The following is a 25,843-nucleotide window of genomic DNA, read 5'->3' as shown; positions in this document are numbered from 1 at the left end:
ATTTTAAGAAAAAGTGATAATTTTTCTGACAACAACATTGCAAATGATATGTGCCAAATATAGGTATCGTTATTTTGTGTTTTTTATGTTTGCCAAGATATTAATGACGGCTAAGTTAGGAGAGCCCACTGAAGTGAGTAAAATTCTCCTTCCTTTTCTCAATATTTCTCAGAGGAATATGTCTTTTTCTGACCTTGTTTAGCCACCATTTCCAAATATTTTGTAGCTGGTTCTTAAAAATGAATAGGATGGTTTTAATGAAAAAGGAATAGCAAGATTTGAATTGCAAAGGTTAATCTAAAATGAAACATATTTACTGAGACTTGAGACCCTAGGAGGCCTAAGTATTTTTATAATAATAAAGCTTAGGGTAAGATAATCAACTAGCTTTTTAAAAAAGATTATTTGCATAATAAGATTTACCAGTAACTGTCTCAGTGAAATCTAGAGCGCTCTGCCTGCTTGATGATGTGTGGTTTATTGACCTCAAATTTCCAATAAAACAGCCAGAAGTGAAAGAAATCTGAAGACACCAAGTTGCAGAAAGCAAAGCCCCAGAATTAAATGGACTTTAGCTTTGTACCTCAAATTCTGCCTCAAGGTAGGGTATCTTTCTGAAATCAGTCATGTATTTGTAACACCAACGTTTGCTAAACTTTCCAGAGAAGAACATAAGCAAATGAATGGTTTGGGTGGTCTTGTAAATCCAGCTCTGCCCTCCCAACCCTCTCACTTCAAACAATTTAATTTTGTTGGAAGTACATGGCTTCAATAATTGTGAAGGAAATAAAAATTATTTTAGAACTTTCTTGATGCATAAGTAAGGGTCCTTTGTATTCATTCTTTCCTGTGTTAGGAAAAACAAATGCACAAAATATTTGAGCAGGCAATTTTTCCTTTTAATATAATTGTTCTGTGGCTAAGACTATTTTTTAATGTTTTTTAAAATATTATTTCATTTGCCAATTTGATTTTCTTAAGAGCAAATGTTGCTACACTTGGGTTTCCTGTGTTGGGAATTCAATAAAAGCTTAATAAATTTGCTGTCTACTGATTTGCCAATTCATATCCAGAACTTGATCTTTTGTATCTCTCATATTACTGAAGCAGATTTGCTAAAGTTATTTGGAATTTATACTTTAAGTCCTGAAAAATAAATTTACACTTTAGCTCTCATGTCATGCAACCATTTTATATTGTAGGTGAGGAAACAAAAACATAGAAAATACAGAGATGTTAACTGAAAGTCACACAGGGACTTATGAGAAAAAAATCCCATGGAACCTGAGACTACCAGTTCTCCTTCTTGGTCTCTTCTCATCATGGCCACTGCTAAGAACAGTCATTAACAGTTAAGTACCAAATAAAGCAATGTGCCATTCCAGTTTCTGGTCAATTTACTTAAGCTGCTGTCTTCTTCCACTAATGTACACATCACAAAAGGATGTCCTTAAGACCTGAGAACCTGAAAGCATGAATTTCTCATCTTTTTGTAGATAATTTATTTGACAGTGACCAGGCCTTGAGAAAATCCTAAACTAAAAAGATATTTTATACTAGTTAAGGAATAACTTTCCTTTTGGTATGGAATAATTTATTTTCCCCATGTTATAATAAACTCTTATTGTGTTTATTTTCAAACATACTTTTACAAGGAGAGAGGGTATGTTATTGATGCTTCTTAAGCCAACCCAGATTCAATAATTACTGAGGGCTTGTGATACTTGTTTAATCTTTCTCTTTCCCTCTCTCCGTTTTCACTCTAAATTATTTTAAAGCAAATTCCAGATGTCATTTCATTTTACCCCTACATTCCTCAGTACACATCTCTGAAGAATTATGAATATTTTGCTACATAAAACTAATGCAAACATTATACTTAAAAATATAATTAAAAGGTCATCAAAGATCCAGTCAGTATTAAAACTTCCCTGATTGCCTCAAAAATATTTTAGATGCCTTTTTTATTGTTCATCTGTGTGACTATGGGTTCAGGATTCTTGCAGACACTGCAAACTTAAAAAAGAAAGAAGATGAAGAAGTAAACTTACTTAGCAAGAAGGTTTTCCCAAATTCTCACAGCTCTAATCTGGATACCATTCAGTGTGACAGGCTTCTCACTGGGTTCCCACAGCTGGTCAGTGTTTTGAATTCCAGCGCCATGAACTCATATCAGGCTACATGGGCTGATGCTCAGCGCCCAACCTAGCACTGATATCTCTGATGACAGAGTAATGAAGCAATAGCGGGCATTGTCTGCCTCTTTCTAAATGCACTGTCATCTGTGTTATTCTTCCATCTCTGCAGGCAGTGAGTTACTCTAATGCCTCTTGGAAGCATTTAAGCCCTCATAGAAACAAAAGTAATGCCACTGAAGCATGTTTTGTTGAAAGACCAATAAAATAACCTGCTTCATTTGTGCACAAACATCTGGATCTTCAGGGTCCCATGAGGCTTGTTTTGATGCACATCTCTTCACATTCATGTTTCTGCTTAGGTTGAGCTTTGAAAGAAATATGAAGATAAAATATAGAGAGAGATTACTTTCATATCTTAAGCATTGTAAATAATGTTGCAATGAACATGGGGGTGCATATATCTTTTCAGGAGGGGGTTTGAGGGTTGAGTGGTAAAGGAGAAAAGGATTGAGAAGTACACATTTCCAGATATAAAAACAGTCATGGGCATATAAAATACATATATTATTTCAGTAATATTGTAATAAGTGTGTAGGATGTTGGATAGGTATTAGACTTACTGGGGTGATCACTTTGTAAGGTATGTAAATGTCTAGTCACTGTATTGTATACCTGAAATAAATAGTATTGTATGTCAACTATTAATGAAAGAAATAAAAATGCAAAAAAGATACAGAGATAGAAAAATATAAAACCGTATACCACACTTAGATATAGAGTAAGTTAGTTTAGCCACCCAATTTTCATTTTGACTTTCTTATGAGTTCATAACAGATAGAATTTCTTAAAGAAAAAGTAGTCTTCTGCTTATGGTGGAGAAAAAAAGTTTTCCATTAAGAGTCTACATCTAAACCACTAGAAAACATTACAGACCCTCTTTTGGATGTCCAAGGACTGCTATTTCAGGGGCCTCATTTGACCCTCCCCAGCATCTGAAAGACTACACAGTACTTATTGAATGATGCTTTAAATTTAAATTGTTTTTTTATTTTTCTTAATATAAATATTATATCTCTTTATCTGCCCTGATTTATAACTTAGCATGAATAAGAATAGGTTTTCTTGCTACCCCCCAGCTTTACTCAGGCATAACTGACAAATGAGAATAGGTTTGAGAAGGGGTGAGAGGAAAGGACATGAATACTAGACTTTTTAGAAATGTAGGGGACATGTATCGGAATAGCGGGTACAAAGAAACTAGTGTCTGTTCTAATTGAGCTTTACATTTTATTTAGGGAGAATGGGCCATAAACTTAGAAACAAACTCATAGACATAGTCATCTCCTGTTTTGGAAAGTCGCTACAAGGACAATATACTTAAAGGGATGTTGGCAGGTCCTTAAAGGGATGCCTGTGGTAGGGGACTACTTTATTTATAAAAAGTGTGACATTTGAACAGGAAATTGAATGAGCTAGGGAGCCAGGCATGAGAAGGTTCCTGGCAAAATCCTCTAAGAGGGCATAAACCAGGCCTACAGAAGTATGTGTAGGTGGCATTTGTGACCGGAGCTTACAGGTTGGACTAAATCATCAGGGCTTTGTAGGTCACATCACAGGGCTTGGGTTTTGGGCCTGGATGACATCTGTGCAGAAGGTATATGAGAATCCTTTTATGGCAAGTTCCATGGCAGTTTAAATCCTCAGACTTTAGTAGGCATCAGAATCACCTGAAGAATTTGTTACAACTCACATTGCTGGCCCACCCCAACAGGTGTGTGGTGGGGCCTCAGATCCTGCATTTCTAACATGTTCTCAGGGCATGCTCAGGCTGCATGTTTCAAGGTCACATTTTGAGAATAACTTTAAAGAGCAGCTTTAAGTGGGTTGTGGTTTTTGTCCATCCTTTTCAGTTACCCCAGAGAAGAGATTTCCAAGTGGAAGGGTTTTGATGGTAGCTAACTTGACATAATACCCACTTATCTATCTTTCTTAGGATGCTTTGCTTTTTCTCTTCTTTAGAATAAACGTGAACCTCTGTTTCATGTTCATTTGCCAAAGTGGAAAGAGAATTTCCAAAGTGGAAAGAGAATTTCCAAATGCAATCAAATCACCATATGTAAGAGTCACTCCCTTCCAGTTCCCAGATGTGCTGTGTCTGTGAGGGCAGTGGGCTGTGGCCGTTGTGGTACAAGGGCTGCTCTCAACAGTCCTAGGTCCCTGAGTCCCCATCCTCCTTTCATTCTGGGGGTCCCTGAAAATGAACTCCATCTTTCCCAACATTTAAACAAGAGTAAAAAAGTTAACAGAGGCCAGCAGCATCACATATCTTCAACCAGGAAACATTCAGACTGTAGGAAACACGGGCGAGCAAATGTTTACTGACCGTGTAATTAATATGATGCCTTGCCCTGTCTATCGGCCCTTAGCACCATATTTCCTGTTCAAGGCAGTAGAGAGCAAAAATATTAGTTGCTGTTTGACCAAAGAACAAGTGTCTTCCAAATGAACACATGATCTATTAGCAGTCCTGCTGAGTCTTCCCATGGGAACAGGCATTTTACTTTGTTTTACAGCTAATTTCTTTCTTACAGCAGGTTCCCAGACACATCAAATGCCTTGCATGTGAGGCTGAAGTCAAGATTTATAGTCCAGGCCCATGTAATTCAATGTCAAACAAGTCTGATAACATAAGGGCTGGAAGTCAACCATTTTCTCATGAGTTCTCATAAAAAAGTCATTTTAGCCAAATTGAGTTTGAATAGCGGGTGTGTCTCTGTGATTTGATGGATGCTCCCTACCCAGGAGCCCCTGGGAAGAAGCCGGCTACTTTCTTTTGCTACTGTAGCAACAGAATCTGAAAACAGACTAAGTGATTCCTTGCTGATGTTGTTGGATTTTGGTTTTATTGCTTTTTTGACTTCAGAGGAAGAAAAAGAAACACAATGCTCTCTCCTCCAGTGGTATATTGTACCTGATTTCTTCAGCTTGGATTTTTCCACCCTCTCCTATGATTTGCTGGACATCTCTTTATGACCCATGCATCATGATGGTCTATTTCCCTAAAGTAAAATCACCACTTGTGCCAAGAATAAGTTGGAAAGGAGGGTGTTTTCTTTGGTTCTTGCCTGGAGGTTCATGGGTTCGCAGACTCTTGGAGAAGGAAGGACCTTGGGGATCACTTAAAATAGTCTATGTTTTACAATCGAAAAAGAAGGGAAGTTAAGTGGCCTTCCCAAGAGTGGCACAGCCAACTAGGAACAAGATAAAGGGTCCAGGGATTCCTCATTTTCTCTCCCCGTATAGTACCCTGAATTTCTAACTGACTATGGGATATTAAAGCAGAGGTGAAGTGTTGCTTACTGTAGCCCAAAGCTTTCTAGGTTTTGATGTGATTGACTACTTGACATAAGGAAGCTGATTACATACATTCATAAACAAGGCTGGTGCTTTACAAAGAACACTTCAAAACTATTGGAGAGAGACCTGTACTGTGTTGGAACTGAGCTTTCTGAAGTGGAGAGGAAAAGTGTTGAGGATTGCTTCAAGACCCTACAAAATCCTTTACCTGAAACACAGTGTAGTGAGTTTGTTCTCTTCTCAAGATACCCAGATTAGGAAAAAAGTAAAACAAAATTAAAGCAATTCTAAAACATGGCTTTAGTTCTTACAGCTCTGAAATTTTTGTAAATTAAAAGCTATTATTTTTTTTTTAACTCTGGTACAGTGCAACCCAAAATGCAGCAAACATGCCCATCCCATGGAGAAATGCATATTTTGGAGGCCCTGTGATTCAGAGGAGAACAAAAGACAGGCAGAGCTAAGGCTCTGGGGAAGCCTCATGGCCGGTAATCTCTTTGTGACAGAATAGATGACAGTGACACTAATGATGACAAAGACAGGGGTTGGGTATGAGGGATGGGAGGCCAGTTCTCTGTCACATGGACCTAGTTTGAGGTAGTGGCTATAAGTATTAGCAACAAAGAGGAGTCAATCTCCAAACAAAGCAGCTGTGGACATCTCTTCCACATTGTGTCTCCTGGCATGAAGCAGTCCTACTCCAAGTATGGGGTATTACATGGGGGCTTGTTAGGAATGCAAATTCTCAGGCTCACCTCACATGTGCTGAAACGAACTATTTTGGCACGGGGCCTGAAATCTGTTCAAACAAGTTCTCCATCTGATTCTTGCATACTCATTCTAAATTTTAATACATAGTGACGAGAAGAACTTGTATTATGGAAGTGTGAACACAACCTTGTGAAGTGGGTGTGTTTGCTGGGACTATATGGGAAGATTTGTTGCTTAAAGTCTTTTGTTTTTCTTAAATACTTGGTTATGGAGATAACTGGGACACTAAAAGGGAATTTACTTTTTCTCCTTTGTTCAACTGAGAATTGATTGTAAAAATTATCAGTTAACTCTAGGTAATTAAAATGAATCCAGAATTCAGATGAATGTTTTGATGAACACTTGGCTTTTGTGCTATTTCAGGACCCAGAAAGTCAGAGGTAAAGAAGAAATTTTAACTTCTCCCTTTTGGGAATTTCTTGTTTCTACCTGTAGATTTAGTCCTGCAGAGAAAAGGGCACCTGCTTCGGAATCGGATCCTGGTTTCAAAACTTGGCTCTGCCTGTTAAAAACTGTGTTTCCCTGGACAAGCTATTTATGCTCCTGCCACCTCTGCTTCTTCATCTATAATAGCAGAAGAGTAAAAACTATCTAATAGAATTCTTGTGAGGACTAAAAAGGTCAAACGAGGTGGTATAAACAAAATATCTCGAATCTAGCTTAGCCCTGGCACATCCTCATGTAATGGGGGCATTTGATTATTGCAATGAGGGTTATGATGGTAAAGCTACTGATGTCTTTTACATAAACATGATTTGGATCAGAGGTTAGCAGTCTTTTCAGTGGTGACTTCTTTTATTCTACCAAGGTTTTAATGTAAATCTTATTGAGGAATATTATATTTGGCAAAAGATACAGATCATAAGTATGCAACCCCATAACTTTCACAAGGCAGTTACAAACTAGCACTCAAATAAAATAAGAAAAACAGCACGTGGCCAGCCCCAAAGTTCCCATGGCCCCACCCAGTCACCATCTCCAAGGATAGCCATTATTTTGATTGTAGCACTAAAGGCCAGTTTTTCCTGTTTTTGAAACTTCAGATGTATGAATTACAGAGTATGTGCCTTTCTGTGTGTAAGCCAGTCATTTGTACTGATCCATATTGTAACATATTAATTTTAATTGTTCATTCTCAATGCTAAATAATGTCTACTGCTTAAATATTTTTAGATTTATTTACCTATTTTTTCCTGGTAGATATTATTTTGAATTTTACTATTATGATGAATAATTTATGAATATTTGTGAACATGTCTTTGATGAACGAATGTACACGTATCTGCTTGGGGTAGAATGGCTGGGTCATATGATATGCATGTGTTCAGTTTTAATCATACTGCCAGGTGGCTTTCTAACAGTTGCATAGATTTATACTCTTTCTAACAGTTGCACAGATTTATACTCTTTCAAGAAGGTTCTACTTGCTCCAGTATCTCACCAACACTAGATATGTTTGGTCCATCCTGTTGGTGTACATGGAATCTTATAGGGGTTTTAATTTTTGTGTCCCTGATGAACAGCGAAATAAACACCTTTTGACCTGATCACTTAGATATCATCTTTTGAGAAATGCTCATGCCAATCATTTTCTCATCGAAAAAATTGTTTTCTTTTTCCTATTGATTTGGATTGATATAAATTAAAAAATCCTATTGATTTTTATATGTGCTAGATATCAATGCTTTGCCAGATGTGTTTGTTTCAAATATCTTCTTCTACTCCATGACTTGCCTGTTTTTGTCTTGGGTAAAATGTGGCATGGCTTTGAATTTTCTAAAATTACAAGCTAGAAAAATACATGACATTTGAATTTCAAGTAAAAAACCATTTTCTAGTACAAGTGTACTCCAAAGACTCACAATACATCTGTATTAATACTTTATAGCAAAACTTATTCATTATTTATCTGAAGTTCAAATTCTACTGGTTGTCTTGTATTTTTATATGTTAAATATGGCAACTCAACTCATATGTGGTTTTTTTGGTGGAGAAGGGGGTCCAAATATTTTTAGAGGTGTCAACCCAGAACTCTGGGGGAGAAAGGTGGCACTTGCTTAACCAATTAGAGCTTCTCAGGCAGTTTTGGAGCTACACCCAACATATCTCATACAACAAAGGATTTTTAAATTCTGCCTTATTTTGGTTTAACTTAAACTAAACTCTTTCTAAATAGTTAATAGAGGACATATCGAATATGTTATAGGTGGGGCTATATTCAATTTTGACTTTTTCTCTCTCTGATTCTGAACCATGCGTGTCAGTATTCCATGGCCAGTATTAATGAAGGTGCAAAAGGAAAGTGATTTAATGTCTCAGCTTTCACTTCTGTTTACTTTCCTCAGATTTCTTAACCACTTTCCTTGAAGTGAGGTTCTTTTTTCCTCCCTTCCACTCACCACTTCATATTTACTGAGGGACTGGGTAGCTTGGACATAGAGCACAGGAAAAATAGCTATTACTGTGGCTGGTGCAAAAAGAGAAGATAAACTAGGAAGAAAAGATAGGAAGAGATTGGAGGATGGATGCTAGAAATAGAGAATAGAGCAGATTCTGAGGAAGGCAATCACTGTCCAGAGCAAGGAGGCTAAAACAGGGGAACTTACAAGAGAGAAAGGAGTAAGGAGAAAAGTGTTAATTCAATAAATGTTATTTGAGCAACATGTCCTCTGCCAAGATTTTAAAAAGTCAGATGTGGGAGAGGTTTGAAATGGGTTAAGGAAACAGATTTGTCTGTTATAAATGGAAGAGAATACTTCAGGTTATACATAGGAGAAGAAAATGTGGAATTTATGTAAAAGGAGAAAAAAGGACAGAATTTAGTGGAATGAAATATTACATATCGCAAAGGGCTCTGGGAAGGAAACTCAGAAACTGGGGTCTGGTCTTGATTTTGACATAATTGATAAGATACAAGGAGGGAGCCCCCCAAAACTAAGGAATTATCTTTTGGAGGGTGGGCACCTTGTAGTACAAGCTTATCCTGCTAGATGAGTTTTCTAGGAACCCATCTGCATCAGTGTGCCAACTGACATTGCTGTGAGAGTCTGCGTTCAGCTTCACTGAAATTGTTTTGAACACTCTTTTCAATGTGTTTATCCAATTCACAATGGGTGATTTCTGAGCACACCTGACCATACTGTGCTGAGTTTTCAGCAGTGTTTGACCAAAAATGGCATGACTTTTGTGCCTAGACCTCCCTCTTTACCTGATCTCACTCGAAATGATGTTTTTTTGTTGTTTGTTCCCCCAGATGAAAAGAAGTCCTCATAGGGAAACATTTGACAATGTAGGAGAGGTGAAACAAAAATGCACCAAGACTTCTGGCCAAGATAAAGGCATAGGTAGATACGCTGTGCCTCCTTGCACAACCAAAGGACAACAACAAGTTTAAAGACAAAAATAACCAGAATTCCCAGAAAATAGAACTGTATGGAAATCCAACAACCAAGGAGTTAAAGAAGAAACATTCATCCAGACTAGTATGAGGGCTGGAAACAAGCAGAAAAGGTTGAGAGGACTCTTGGCAAGGTGGCTACTGGAGAAACAGGGCAGTCAAGGGGGCTGTGATGGAGTAGGTGGTCCCACATTTGCATGCAGATAAACCAGGAGGAACAACTGGGGAGCAAGATATACCACACAACCCAGGGTTCCAGCATGGGAAAATAAAGCCTCAAAACCTCTCATTGAAAAAACTTGTGGGAGTTGCAGCAGTGGGAGAAAGTTCCATCCTCACAGGCAAGTTCACTGGAGAGAGCCACAGGGTCCTAGAATATACACAAACCCACCCACCTGGGAATCACCAGAAGGGCCCAATTTTCTTTGGGTAGCAGGACAAGTCACTGAAATCTAGACTTGAGTGAGCAAGGGGCATTGTTCCCTCTCAGACCCCTCCCCCACATACAGTGCCATAATGCAGCAATTTGGGTTGCCTTTTCCTGATGAATACCTAAGGATCCACCCCTTTTATGTAACAGGCATGTGGAGACAAAAAAAATGGCCCAAACAAAAGAACAATTCAAAGTTCCAAAACAAAATACAACTAAGTGACAAAGAGATAGCCAACCTATCACATGCAGAGTTCAAAACACTGGTAATCAGGATGCTCACAGAAATGGTTGAGTATGGTCACAAAATAGAGAAAAAAAGTGAAGGCTATGAAAAGTGAAGTAAAGGAATGTATAGACAAAACCAACAGTGAAGGGAAGAAAACTGGGACTCATATCAACAGTTTGGGGCAGAAAGAAGAAATAAACATTCAAAAAGAACAGAATGATGAAAGAAGAATTCAAAAAAATGAGAAGAGGCTTAGGAACCTCTAGGACAACTTTGAATGTTCCAACATTTGAATCATAGGGGTGCCAAAAGGAGAAGAGGAAGAGCAAGAAATTGAAAACTTATTAGAAAACATAATGAAGGAGAACCTCTCCAATCTTGCAAGGAAATAGACTTCCAGGAAGTTCAGGAAGCTCAGAGAGTCTCAAAGAATTTCGACCCAAGGAAGCTCAGACCATGGCACTTCATAATTTCATTACCCAAGATTAAAGATAAGAAGAGAGAATCTTAAAAGCAGCAAGAGAAAAGGAGAGAGGTACCCACAAAGGAGTTTTCATAAGATTATCAGCTGATTTCTCAAAAGAAAACTTATAAGCAAGAAGTGACAGGAAAGAAGTACTCAAAATCATGAAAGGCAAGGACTCCCATTCAAGATTACTCTGTCCAGCAAAGCTATCATTTAGAATGGAAGGGCAGATAAAGTGCTTCCCAAATGAAGTCAAGTTAAAGGAGTTCATCATCACCAAGCCCTGATTGTATGAAATGTTAAAGGAACTTACCTAAGAAAAAGAAGAATATCAAAAATATGAGCAGTAAAATGACAACAAACTCACAACTATCAACAACCAAACCTAAACAAAACAAACTAAGCAAACAACAAAAACAGGAACAGATTCACAGAAATAGAGATCACATGGGGGGTTATCATCAGGGAGGGGAAGTGGGGATAATGGGGGAAAAGATACAGGGACTAAGAAGCATAAACAGTAGGTACAAAATAGACAGGGGGAGGTTAAGAATAGGAATAGTGTGGGAAATGGAGAAGCCAAAGAACTTATTCGTTTGACTCATGGACATGAACTAAAGTGGGGAAATGATGGTGGGAGGGGAGGCACAGGATGAAGGGAAATACAGGGGGGAAAATAATGGGATAATTGTAATAGTGTAATCAATAAAATATTTTTAAAAGAATGTAGAAAAATCAAAAAAGCATCAAAAATACTAAAAGGCATCAAAACCAGTGAGTTCAAAAATTGTTTCGAGCAGTGGAAAAAAGTTTGGATAGGTGTATGGCACCAAATGGAGAATACTTTGAATGTGACTGAAGTTTAAACATGTAAGAATAAATACACAATATTTTATATATAAATTTAGGTATTTTGGGGCCTCCCCTCGTACTGTGCAGTTTAGTATGGGTCCTCACTACTGGGGTGTAGTTCCTAGATGGACGGCATCTGTTAGGAATGCAGAGTCTGGGCCTCTCCCCAGATCTGCTAAATCTGAATCTCTAGGGATATGATCCAGAAGTCTGTTTCAACAAATGTTGCAGGTGATTATGTAGCTTTTTGACGTATGAGAGTTGCTGGCCTCCCTTGTTTTTCAAACTTTAAAGTGCATCAGAGTTAGAGAGCTTGTTAAAAATGTGGATTCTGATTCCATAGGTCTAACGTAGGCTTATGAAGTTGGTACTACTGGTCAGTGGACACTTTGAGTAGAAGGGTCTGGAATAATGTCTAAGTTGCCTTTGAACTAAGAAAATTAGTAGAAAAAATTTTAACTAAAGAGAAAAATAGATTAGTGGTAGACATAAATAAATTAGTATATACATCAATGTAGATATTTGTGTTTATGAGATTGTTTTTCATAACAATTGTCCTAGAAAAAAGCAAAAGATAATGAACATTTTGTTTGTGTACCTACTCTATTAGAGGTTGTGTTTATGATTTTAAGATAAGGTTATTCTGGAAAAATTTACATAGGTAATGGCTTCCTGATTATCCTTGGCTCCACCCCCAGCAGAATGTATATAGTATTTTTTCCCTAAATCATGAATTTAGAGTTTGTACTTGTTTGTACTTGGAGTTTGTACTTGTACAAGACCCACCCACCCTTGACTGTTTGTAAATAGACACACACATTTTCTTAGTGGTAGCAAAGCTGGTCAGATACCCGAGCCAGTGTAAGCCACAAATGTCTTGGTCCCAGTATAGCTTCCAGGCCTGAGGAATTCCAGCTTATACCACAGTTTAACAAGGCAAAGCCCAGACTCTTAGAGTTCAGGCTACAGGAAGTAGAAGGAAGCTCCTGGCAGGCAGCCCCCAGGCTTAAAAATTGACTTAGGAACTCAAGTGTACAAACTTCTTGGTCCAGAAAATTGTCACGGTAGGAGAAGACTGGCCTAACTTCCACTGGTGTAGGAGAAGTACAGAGCAAAACAAAAGGATCAACTGGAAGTTGAACAAGAATATCTGTTCTAGGACTTTGTAATAGAGAAAGGGTGTGAACAAGAGGAAAAACTTAGATTAATAGTTTATTTTGTTGATATCAATGATGATGATGGTGATGATGATTATGATATTTTTGACCACTTTAAAGTGTCAATCTCTTTTTCACAGCTTCATATATATTATTTAGTCTTTAAAACAGCTTCATGATCTGGGCTCTATTATTAACTCCATTTTATAAACGAGGAAACACAGGTCACAGACTGACTGGTTAAGTGATATTCACAAAATCATACCATAACAAAATGCTGAAAGCTTGTGCATAAGTCAGAGAGTATAATTCAGAAGCCCCCATGCTCAAATTATCTTGATGCCTATTAGATCAAATGAGCTGGAGTTTGTGTAACTTACTGTGGTGTACCTGGAGCCCCTTTTCTTCTCCACGTTACAGATGTTTGTTCAGTGGATTCAAGGACTGATTCTCAAGCCCACTATAAACTGAGAACTACCATGTGAATATGTGGGCAGCCCATCATGATGGGTTTTGTGTCCACCCCTCACCATGGCCTCTCATTCAGAATGTGCTTTCCTTCTTCTCTTCCTGTCTTCTGGGGGATGCTCAGCAATCCACCAATGTCGACATGTGGCTTGCCTCTTTGAGTCTTTAATTAGTGGAGTCTTAAATCTTGATTACTTGAAGTGTGGCCAATGAGTCTGACTTCCCAAAACAGATTCTCATTTATTAGATTCCAGAAAAGTGGAGAGGTTTTCATTGTAAACATCTAGGAAAATAGTGCATTTTTTAACTCACTTTTGCTTTGGTAGGCAATAAGTGACTAGTTGGTGGAAGCTAGTTTACTTTCTACTGAAGTATGGACTCTCTCCAGCTATTAATAATGTTAATTTAAATTCTGGGTAGAAGACCATCTAATCTGCTAGCTATGATGTAGGTTCCTTTAACTGCTGTGTGAAGAGATTATGTTTTCTCTGTCTTCTAGAAAGGGGAAAAAAAGAATCCCAGTTTCGTTGGTGACTGCCTCACTGAAGCTCTTTGAGTGTGCCACATGTGTGTGGTTAGGCTGGCGACCGTGGTGTCTGTATGTATGTGGTCATAGATTTGTTATAACCTCTTGTCTGCCAAGGCAAGACCACCAGTTCCATTTTAATTCTAAGTTAACCTCAGGCTGGAGCCAATCCATGTTGCTTGAACATAAATGCTGACACTCAATCCACTCATCCTCTTGGCCTCACAATTTGTTTTTCTTTTTCTTTTTTTCTCCTAAGGGAGTTTGAACATTTGTTAGCAATCCAAAACCAACACTTCGTATACAAGACATAGCGATTACATAATTCTTTATAGGTTCTTATACTTTCACTATATTGCAAACTTTGCAGTGGTTTTATAAAATGTTTCAAATTGAACAGCAATTTCAAAATGACATAGTTGGAGCTAGGACATCAAGTTTTACTGTGGTGATAATTACAATTCTTTTGAGAAAAACAGAATCACCACCTTAAGTGGAGGGCTCTCTTTTAAAAGAATGACTTCAGACAGGCTCTGTTCACTGTGCCTTTTGAAATGGTAAAGATGGAAACTCATTATTTTTCCTGAACCTGTGTATTTCCACAGCCTGGCAGTGCATAATGAAGGTGACAAGATGAAATTATGCAAGGAAAAATGAGTTGCCTTTAATTTTTTCTCCTAATTTTAATTTTTAATCAAAGGAAAAGAAGAAATGAGTTGTTAGGTTAATTTTCGAAACCGATAGTCAGTCAATACTATGTTCAGGGCTATGACAGAATTTTTATCCTTAATTCTTAAGTCTAAATTTAAATCTCCTAATTCTTAGACAATCTAAGCTATTGTAAGCTTGACAAAGAGTTGGGAAATTTTTTCTCTAATAATGTTTTGTAGCAAGCTTACATGGTGGCCTATGTCCATTGGTTCAATTACAAAAGTTAGTTGATTTAAATATATTTCTATATTTGGACTTATACTTGTTCTCTGAGACAGCTGCCTTCTTTCCAGAAACCTCACTCAGTGACTTGTTTGCAGAAGTAAGCAGTTAGACACGTTGTAAAATCACCAAGGGTTCCTCTCTTAGTTACTAACCAAGTTTCACAAACATCACATTATCATGAGTTAAAAATAGTTCCTACTAGTCTGATTGGAAAAGAATGCCATAGTTAACTGCTAGAAACATTGGAGGGTTATGGGGACACTAAGAAGAGGGCTGACGTTTCAGCCAATCACATTCATATTCCTGTTTACAGAGAGCTACATTCAAACCCTTCAGGACTCCTCTGAGATGCAAGGTGCTATTGATAAAGGGCAGGCTAGAAAAAATACTCACTTTGAATTCAGCTGATGGTCTGGTAAGAGCTCTAATTCCAACAACACACTTCTAGGATACCAGTGATGAGGCATATTAATCAATTCTATCCCAGCCTCAGTTTTCTCATATGCAAAATGAGGATAGTAAATATTTCAACAGGACAGTGGTGAATATTATATTGGACACTCTATGCCAAGTAATTGACATGACCTCTTTGCCTGTTACCTGCTGTCTTTCCTCTCTCCCGCCTTCTCATCCACCATTACAGAATATAGCCTGAGCTTCCCAACATGACATGTTAGGCCTTCTATAGTTTTCTCTTAGCCTGCCTTTCCAGCCCAGTCTCTTCCCAGCCCCTCAATCCCACAGGCATCTAATTCTGGTCATCCTATACACCTCCACACCTCATGGCTCATGCCATTTCCTTTGCCAAAAATGTCTTTCCATATCCACTTACATGGCAGCCCCCAACTTTTCCTTTAAGACTCAGCCTAAACATGACTTTCTGCCAGAAGTTTTTCTCAACAAACCTATCTTTTCCATGATGTCCTCTAGCTTTTTTTTTATACTGCTACATAATGTCCCTAGTTTTTGCTTAGCACTCATCAGCTGGGTATAAACATGATGCCACTTCTTACCGTTATTCTTCTTACTAATTTATCTCTATAACTTTCTACTTTTCTGGCTCTGTGACTCCCAGGTCCATTTTAGGTTCTCTCTTTTGATCAGAATTTTAAAAAATCACATTTTTGTAGTTGCATCCCAGTTGGGTTGACAAGACATATAATAGAAATCTTTGAACTTTGCTGATTAGAGGAAACTTAGAGCTTTAAACTTGTTCCTTCACCAATTAGGTGAGGAAAATAAAGCCAAGAAAGATTGATAAGCTTTACAAAGTCAAAATAACTTGGTAATACAGAGAAAAAGAGACCCAGATAGCCTCATTTCTAGTCCAGTGGCTTTTTAGGCAGCAGTAGCATTGGTGAGCAATTGATTTTAAAAACATCAGCATTTACTTCCCTTCATTTACTAGCACTTCTTTGATTTGCCTTTGGGGAGTCAAGTCATAGTTTATCAACTATCTGTCTACCCAGTCCCCTGAGAATTGCACTTGCCCAGGCATTAGCATGTTCTCTACCCTCAGCTACAGTGATGGTTTTTGACAGGCATGTGATTCAGCTTAGCTTACTGAGACTCCATTCCAGAACTTTTACTTGAACTATGAAGAAGATGGTGGAGTTGTTAGGGATGAAGTTATTGTTAGTGTTGATCTGTTGGGGCTCGCCTTATGGAGGGCTTAGTTGAGGGTGAGGCTAACACTGAGAGATGAGAGCCCAAGAAGGAGGGAAGTGGAAGAAGTAAGAACAAGAGAAAATGAGAGAGACCATGGAATCCAGGATAAATGCAGTCATACATTGCTTAAAGATGGTGACACTTTCTGAGAAATGCATTCGGTTTCATCATTGTGTAGACATCATCGAGCACACTTACACAAACCTAGATGCAACAGCCTACTACACCACACACCTAAGCTATATAGTATAGCCTATTGCTCCTAAATTGTAAGCCTATGCAGCACATTACTCTAGCAGATATTTTAGGCAATTTTCATAAAATAGTATATATCTAAACATATCAAACACACAAATGATGCAAGAAAAATATGTTATAAATGATAAAACGTGGTACTCCAGTATAGAGAACTTACCATGAGTGGAATTTTCAGGACTGAAAAGTTGCTCTGGGTGAGTCAGTGAGTGAGTGGTGAATTAATGTGAAGGCCTAGGATATTACTGTACACTACTGTAGACTTTACAAATACTGTATGCTCCACAAGCTCTCCCCCTGCTCTTCCTACAGGATCAGAAGTAGAAACTGTCAGTGCTGTGTCGTGAACAGGGTTATGAGCTAGACAGACTGGGTATATTAAGGAGCAACTTGCTGGGTAAGGCAGAGATCACCATAACAGTAACTGTTAGAAGAGAGCGAAAGGCAGCCTGAGGATCCGTAGGAATAAAAAAATCAAGAAGGAAGGATAAAGGAACAGGGAATTGTCATCTGTCATCCCAATGTGGCGTTGGCTAGAGCATTTGAGAAATGGTCAGATTAAGGAATTTGTGGTATTCATAAAAAGAAAAGAAGATGTTGAACATGAAGAGTTTGTAGAACAGAGGATTTGATATTTTGACTTTGGAGATTTGTTGTTGGTTCCATTGACTCTGTCTAACACAGAGGATTCTCTCTGGTGTTGAATTAATGGAAGAAATAAAACTTATTTATGCTTTACAACATACAATCTGGAAATATTTCTAAAGTAAAGAGGCAGCTTAGATCCATACTGCCACAGAAGGCTTTACTAAAGTGACAGTGCCATTTAATATTTGTTAAAATAGCTCCTGTGGAGCTGTGTCTTTGTACAGAATTTTTGGTCCTCAAAAAACAAAGCAACAAACAAATGCTGGAGAGGTTGTGGGGAAAAGGGGACCCTAGTTCACTGTTGGTGGGATTGCAAACTGGTACAACCACCATGGAAAACAGTATGGAATTTTTCTAAGAAAACTAAAAATGAATATGCCTTTTGACCTAGCAATTCCACTGTTAGGAGTATATCCTAAGAACCCTGAAACACCAATCCAAAAGAGCCCATGCACCCCGATGTTCATAGCAATACAATTAACAATAGCCAAGTGTTGGAAGCAACCTAGGTGCCCATCAGTAAATGAATGGATCCAAAAACTATGGTACATTTACACAATGGAATTCTATGCAGCAGAAAGAAAGAAGGAGCTACTACCCTTTGCAACAGCGTGACAGGAATCTAAACAACAAAACAAGCAAGCAAGCAAAATAAAACGAAAGACACTGAAATAGAGAACAGTCTGACAGTGACCAGAAAGGAGAGGGGAGAGAATTTCAGGGAAAAGGGGAAGGATTCACAGAAGCAAGTATAAAGGACACATGGACAAAAACTAAGGCGGGTAGAAATGGGAGGGAGGTGGGGAGCACTGCGGGGTTGGGCTTGGATGGGAGTAAAAGATAGAAAACTGTACTTGAACAATAATTAAATAAAAATAAAAAAGAAGAAAAAAAACTTTACAGTGGTCTTCTCTGGAGACCATCAGGCTAGACCTGGGAGGGCTGTAGTGCCCTCTGAATATGTAGCACTGAGGGGACAGGTTCCTCTTTGCTAAAACACATTGGCTGCTATCTCACTGAGATGTAAACTGTGCACTGAAAATTAAGGTGCTATAATGAGAAGGAATCTATTGCTAAGCCCCACAGATATGGGTCCCACCAGAGAAAAATTCTCCCTGAACCACATATTTTTCTTTTTCTCATAGGAACTTTAGCTCCTTAATCTTTTGGGACCACCAACATATATGTGGTGTGTCATTGAGCCAAATGTCATGTCAATCATTTGAACCCCTCAATCCAGCTGGTAGTTAAATTAGGATAACTTGTAATTTTTAGGCATATGAGCCACTACTTCTCTTTTTTTGCTTAATCCAAAGGCTTTTGATTAAGGATTTTCTCTTTTTCTTGATTAGTGTTCACTTCCAGAGAGCTTATTAAACTTTCATTTCTAGAACAAGAACACTTGCTTCATATTAGGAAATGTAAAACAAAATATATTTGTAAAGCATAAGCACAGAGTAGATGACTAATTAATGGCATTTATTATGACAATTATTAATCTGATGTATGATTCTTTGAGATTTGGCTATCATAGCGATTCTTAGTGTATGTGTTGGTGTGAGGACAGGCTATTTTTATTTTCAAATATAAAACTAAAATTTTAAAGTCAGTTGCAGGAGTGTTATCAATACACCTCTATTAAAATCATAATGTACGAATATATTTGTGTTGGGCCTCCTACCTGTCAAGCCCTCTCTGAGCATTTTGTAACTATTAACTCTTCCAAAATGAACAAAGACACTATGAAAAAAAATTATCCAGGGGTGTCCAACCTGTGGCCTGCAGGCCACATGCAGTCCAGGATGGCTGTAAATGCAGCCCAACACAAAATCATAAATTTACTTAAAACATTGTGGAATATTTTTTGTGTGATAACGTGTCTCAATGTATTTACATGTGGCCCAGGACAACTTTTCTTCTTCCTGTGTAATGCAGAGACACCAAATTTTGGACACCCCTGTTAATAGGCCAATATCCCTGATAAACACAGATGTTAAAGTCTTCAGCAAAATACTAGCAAACTAATATGGCAATACATCAGAAAAGATTGTACACTATGACAAGTGGGATTTATTCCAGGAATGCAAGGTTGGTAAAACATTCACAAATGAATAAATGTGATATACCACATAAAGAAAAAGAAGGATAAAATTCACCCTAATAGATCCAGAAAAAGTATTTGATAAAGTCCAGCACTGATTTATGATAAAAACTCTTATCAAAGTGGGAATAAAGGAACATACTTAAACATAATAAAGACCACATATGACATACCCAATGCCAGCATAATAATCAACAGGCAAAAACTACAAGTGTTCCCCTTAAGACTGATAACAAGGCAAGGCGTCTGCTTTCACCTTTCTTATTCAACATAGTACTGGGAAGTCCTAGCCATAGCAATTAGAGAAGAAAAAATAAAAGGCATCCAAATTGGAAAAGAAGTAAAACGGTCATTATTTGCCAATGATATGATATGATACTATAGATAGAGAACCCTAAAAATTCCACTGAGAAATTACTAGAACTGATAAATGAATTTAGTAAAACAGTAGCATACAAAATTAATATCCAGAAATCAGTTGCATTTTTACATGCCAATAATGAACTATCAGAACAAGAAACTAAGAAAACAATCTTATTCACATTTGCTTCAAAAAGATAAATACCTAAGAATAAATCTAATCTAGGATGTAAAGGACCTATACTCAGAAAATTATAAGACACTGAAGAAATAAATTGAAAAAGATATAAATGAGTGGAAGCATATATCAAATTCACAGAGAGGAAGAATTTAAATGATTAAAATGCCATACTACTCAAAACAATAAATAGATTCATTGATAATGAATTCATTCATTCATTCAATACTCCACTGATACCTTTTATTAAGGTATCCAGTAGATACCTTAATAAAAGGTATCAGTGGAGTATTTCACAGAATTAGACAAAATATTTCAAAAATTTACATGGACAAATGGAAGACTTTAAATAACAGTGATCTTGAGAACAAAGAGCAAAGTAATCATGCTACCTAATATAAAACTATAGTATGAGGCCATAGTAATCAAAACAGCATGGTACTGGCATAAAACAGACACATAGATCAATGTAACAGAATAGAGAGCCTAGAAATAAACAAACACCTTTATAGTCAATTAATATTTGACAGAGGAATCAGACACAGACAATGAGCTAAAGATAATTTATTCAATAAATGGTGTTGGGAAAAGTGGACAGGTAGATGCAAAAAAGTGAAACTAGACCACCTTCTTATACCACACACAAGAATAAATTTAAAATGGATTAGACTTCCAGCCAAGATGAAGGCATAGGAAGATACGCTTTGCTTCTTCACACAACCAAAAGAAAGGTAATAAAAAACTTGAAAACAAAAATAACCAGTACTGCCAGAAAATTGAACTGTATGGAAGTCCAACAACCAAGGAGTTAAAGAGGAAACATTCATTCAGGCTGGTGGGAGGGGCAGGGACGTGCAGCCAGGTGGGAGACTGGGGTGGGCAAGGTAGCTGTTGGTAGAGTGGGTACCCCCACATTTGTATGTGGATAAACTGGGAGGAGAAACTGGGGAGCAAGACAGACTACACAATCCAGTGTTCCAGTGTGGGGGAATAAAGCCTCAAAACCTCTGGCTGTGGGGTTTTGCAGCAGTGGGAGAAACTCCCAGCCTCACAGGAAAGTTCATTGGAGAGAGCCACAGGGTCCTAGCATGTACACAAATCCACCCATCTGGGAATTGGCACCAGAAGGGCCCAATTTGCTTATGGGTAGTGGGGGAAGTAACTGAAAGCCAGCAGAGAGCCAAGTAAGTGTCATTGTTCCCTCTTAGACACCTCCCCCCACAGACAGTGCCACAATACAGCAAAACTTCAAAGATACAGCTAAGTAATGAAGAGATAGCCAACCTAGCAGATGCACAGTTCAAAACACTGGTAATCAGGATGCTCACAGAAATAGTTGAGTATGGTCACAAAATAGAGGAAACCATAAAGGCTATGAAAAGTGATATAAAAGAAAATATACATGGAAGCAACAGTGAAGGGAAGGAAACTGGGACTCAGATCAACAGTTGGAGCAGGTAGAAAAAAGAGCCATTCAACCAGAACAGAATGAAGAAACAAGAATTCAAAAAAATGAGGAGAGGCTTAGGACTCTCCAAGACAACCTTAAACATTCCAACATCTGAATCATTGGGGTGCCAGAATGAGAAGAGGGAGAGCAAGAAATTGAACTTTTATTTGAAAACATAATGAAGGAGAGCTTCTCCAATCTGGCAAAGGAAGTAGACTTCCAGGAAGTCCAGGTAGCTCAGAGAGTCCCAAAGAAGTTGGACCCAAGGTAGCACAGACCAAGGCACATCATAATTACATTACTCAAGAAAACAACAAAATGGAAAGGCAACCAAATGTATGGGATAAGATATTTGCTAATGATACCTCAGACAAGGGTTTGATCTCCAAAATATATAAAGAACTCACGCAACTCCACACCAGGAAGATAAAAAAATTCAGTTAAAAAATAAAAAAAGGACTTGAATAGACACTTCTCAAACTAGGACATATAGATGGCCAATAGACGTATGAAAAGATGTTCAACGCCACTAATCACCAGAGAAATGCAAACTAAAATCACAATGAGATATCACCTCACGCCTGTCAGAATGGCTATCAATAAATCCACAAACGACAAATGCTGGCGAAGATGCGGAACAAGGGGGACCCTTGGGCACTGTTGGTGGGAACACAGATTGGTGCAGTCATTGTGGAAAGCCATATGGAGATACCTTGAAAATTAAGAATGGATCTGCTTTATGATCCAGTGATTCTACTTCTGGGAATATATCTGAAGAAACCTAAAACATTAATTTGAAAGAACATAAGCACCACTCTGTTCATTAAGGCATTATTTGTAATCATCAAGATATGGAAGCTGGCCAAGTGTCTATCAGTAGATGAGGAGATAAAACAACTATGGGAAATTTACACAATGGAATACTATTTGGCCATAAAAAGGGAGGAAGTTTTACCCTTTGTGACAGCATGATTGGACCTGGAGAACGTTGTGCTAAATGAAGTAAAACAATCAGAGGAAGAGAAATACCATATGATTTCAATCATATGTGGAATTTAATGGGCAAACAAACAAAATAGAGACAGACTCATAGATAGAGAGCAGGAGGACAGCTCTGGCTGGGGGATTAGGTAGTGAAGTAATCAAGCAAAAAGAAAAGGACTCATGGACATCAACAGCAGTGTGGTGATTGTGGGGGAGTGGCATATAAGGGGGTTTAATGGTAATATAAATGATAAAAATTTTTTTAAGAAAGAAAAAACTTATTAACTCATTCAATCCTTATAAAAATTAAGGAGGTAAGCTCCAGTGGTATCTTCATTTCACAGATGGAGGAATGGAGGCACTTGTGAGGTTAAATCATTTTCTCATTGTCATAGTGAATCATTAGCAGGTAGAAGACTGCGCGTCTTCTCAAATGCCACATGGCCAGTAAGTCGCAGAGCTGGGGCTTAAATCAGCCATAGATTTTGCCACGGTGTCTTGCTGCCTCTCCACAAAAGCCTACAGGCCGTGGTACTGTGATTAAAAGCAGCAGCATCAACTGGAAACTTGTGAGAAATGTAGATCCTCAGGTATATTCCCCAGAACTCTGAATCAGAAATTCTGGAAGTAAAATTCAGAGAACTGTGCATAAACAAGCTCTTTGGGTGATTCTGATTTAGGTTAAAGTTTGGGAATCTTTGTGTAGGTCATTACATTTAAGTTATGATTCACAAAGTGGGTGCTTCTAGTGCATTAGCGTAATAATACATTTAGCAAGTGATTTTGGAATGCTTATTATGTGCTAGCTACAATTACACTTGCAAGTATTGCCATGCAGAACAAAATAAGAAGTGTTCCCTGGGAAACAAACAGACAAATAAGGACAAAAATAAATATAAGAGCCCAGCTTTCAGCTCTGATAATCTCCAGGAAAGAAAGGAAAAACTGGAATACTAGAGGATATGGCAAGGAGTGGGAGGTGGTGGTGATGTCACAAAAGTCTTTCCTAAGTAAGTGATGTGCGAGGACCTGTGAAACAAATGGTTTTTCATCTTGGCCAGATATTGCAATCACCTAGGGAACCTTAAAAATGACAATTCTCAAGCCATATCCCAGATCAATCAAATCAGAAATCAGGGGCAGGGCCTAAACATCAGTATTTTTAAAGCTCCCCTGTGTTAAAGGTTACATAGAAAATATTTAGACATGATGGAAAATGGGGAATGTGAGGTTAGTGTCAGAGAAAGACAAACAACGTATGATCTCACTTACATGTAGAATATAATGAGCAGAATAAACTGATGAAGAGAACCAGAGGCATGGATACATGAAACAAACTGATGGATGTCAGAGGGGAGGGAGATGGGAAGGTCTTGATGAAAGAAGGTGAAGAAATTAGCCAAAAAGCATATATGCATAGCCCATGAACACAGACAATAGCGTGGTGAAAGTCAGGGGAGGAGGGGAGGGGCTGGGTGGAGGTGGGCAAAGAGGGGGAAAATGGGGGACATGTGTAATAGTATCAACAATGAAAATTTAAAAAATAACAGATCTCACTTAGAAAGAATATTTTTTAAAAAGAGGATTTGATAGAACAGAAAGCTAGTAAAGGCATACCATTTGTCTGTGCAGAATACCCCCATTTAATATAATACATTTAATACATTGATGCATAAAATAGAGTAGCTTCTAATTATGAGCTATCAGTACATCTATTTAGATTAGAGGAGATGTTAGGAAGATACAAGTGGAAAAGAATATGAAGAGATAGATGAGTTTTTTATTTCACAAAAAAACTTCAGTAAGTATTTATGGAGTGACTGCTAAGTGTTCTCTATTAGAAGCTGTGAAGATAAACCTGAATTTGCAAAGCTTTTCCCACCCCCAGTAATCTCAGGGTGTACTGATATAACGCTTCCAGGAAAGGCAGTTTTTATTTTATTTTTCCACTAGAGATAGAGATAAGAACTTTATTTTGGTGTATGACTTTCTAGAACGTTTTCTAGAAATATACTACACACACACACACACACACACACACACATATATATATATACACATGTAAGTGGAGTTACCAAATATATATATGTTTATATTTGGTAACTCCACTTCCAGAAACTTAAGGTAAGGGATTATATGGAAATGTATGCAGAATACATTTTAAATACATGTCTGCTATAACATTTTTAAAAATCTTACTTTTATTGTTCAATCACAGTTATCTCAATATTTCCCCCTATTGTTCTCCCCTGCCCAGCTCACCACCCACCCCCCCAACTCCCACAGTTCATCCCCACATCCTTGTCCCTGTCCATGGGTCCTTTATGCACGCTCCTTGACTTGACTTTTCCCCTTGTTTCTCCCATTATACACTTCCCCTCTCCCCTCTGGTTACTGTCATTTTGTTCTTTATTTCAATGTCTCTGATTATATTTTGCTTGTTTGCTTGTTTTTTTTATGTTTTATTTTTTTATTTTTAATGACTAAAAAAAATGACCTAAAACTGCAACTTCTAGAAGAACCATTTGTTCTTGCCCATCTTGTATGTTTCTTCAGACTTGATCTTGGCCTCCCATTGGGCCTTGCACTTCAGAGCAAGGTCTCTGAAGATGTCCTTGTTGATGACAGTTTTGTCCAAGGGGATATCCACAGAGTACCTTGTGGGGATGAGATGATTGTAGTTATAAACTTTCACAAAAGACTTGGTCTTAGACCTCTTGGCGATTTTCTTCTTGCTTATAGCAGTTGTCATTTTTCAGGGATAGTAGTCAATTCCAGCCACCAGAGCATGGCTATAGGGGTGGTCTGGCATGCCATCATCAAAATCTTCATGATGACTGCTTTGCATCAAGAGCAGTGTCCAGTCAGGATCAGTACCACCTTTCCAGGTTTCATAAACTTGCCCATTTTGATAGTAGCCACTGGGGCCTAGAGCAGAAAGGCTGGTTCTATTTTGTTCATTTGCTTGTTTTGTCTATTGGATTCCACTTATAGGTGAGACCATATGGTATTTGCTTTCCTCCACCTGGCTTATTTCTCCTAGCCTAATGCTCTTCAGTTCTATCCATGCTGTCTTGAAGATTGGGACCTCCTTCTTTCTGCTGTGTGGGATTCCATTGTGTAAATGTACCACAGATTTTTGATGCATTCATTTACTGATGGGCACTTAGGCTGTTTCCAGCACTCGCTTACTGTAAATAACACTACTATGAACACTGAGATGCCTAAGTTCTTTTGAATTGGTGTTTCAGAATTCTTAGGGTATAATCCCAGCAGTGGAATTACTGGATCAAAGGGTAATTTCATTTTTAGGGTGTTTTTTTAAGGAAATTCCATACTGTTTTCCACAGTGGCTTCTCCAATCTGCATTCCAACCAACAGTGCACTAGAGGTCCCTTTTCTTAACTACCTCACCAGCACTAGAACTTTCTTTTCCTCAACTCAACCTTGGGTTGAGCATTCTGTCTCATCA

General features: G+C 38.0%; 1 pseudogene; it reads right to left on the bottom strand.

The window, feature by feature from the left end:
- Positions 1-24,868: 24,868 nt before the first annotated feature.
- Positions 24,869-25,278, bottom strand: LOC118990937 (60S ribosomal protein L27-like; annotated as a pseudogene).
- Between the last annotated feature and the right edge of the window lie 565 nt (positions 25,279-25,843).

This window comes from Sturnira hondurensis, unplaced genomic scaffold (assembly GCF_014824575.4).
Source record: "Sturnira hondurensis isolate 20B ecotype Veracruz unplaced genomic scaffold, ASM1482457v3 Scaffold0007401, whole genome shotgun sequence".
NCBI lineage: Eukaryota > Metazoa > Chordata > Mammalia > Chiroptera > Phyllostomidae > Sturnira > Sturnira hondurensis.
This window is presented reverse-complemented; position numbering and strand designations above follow the sequence as displayed.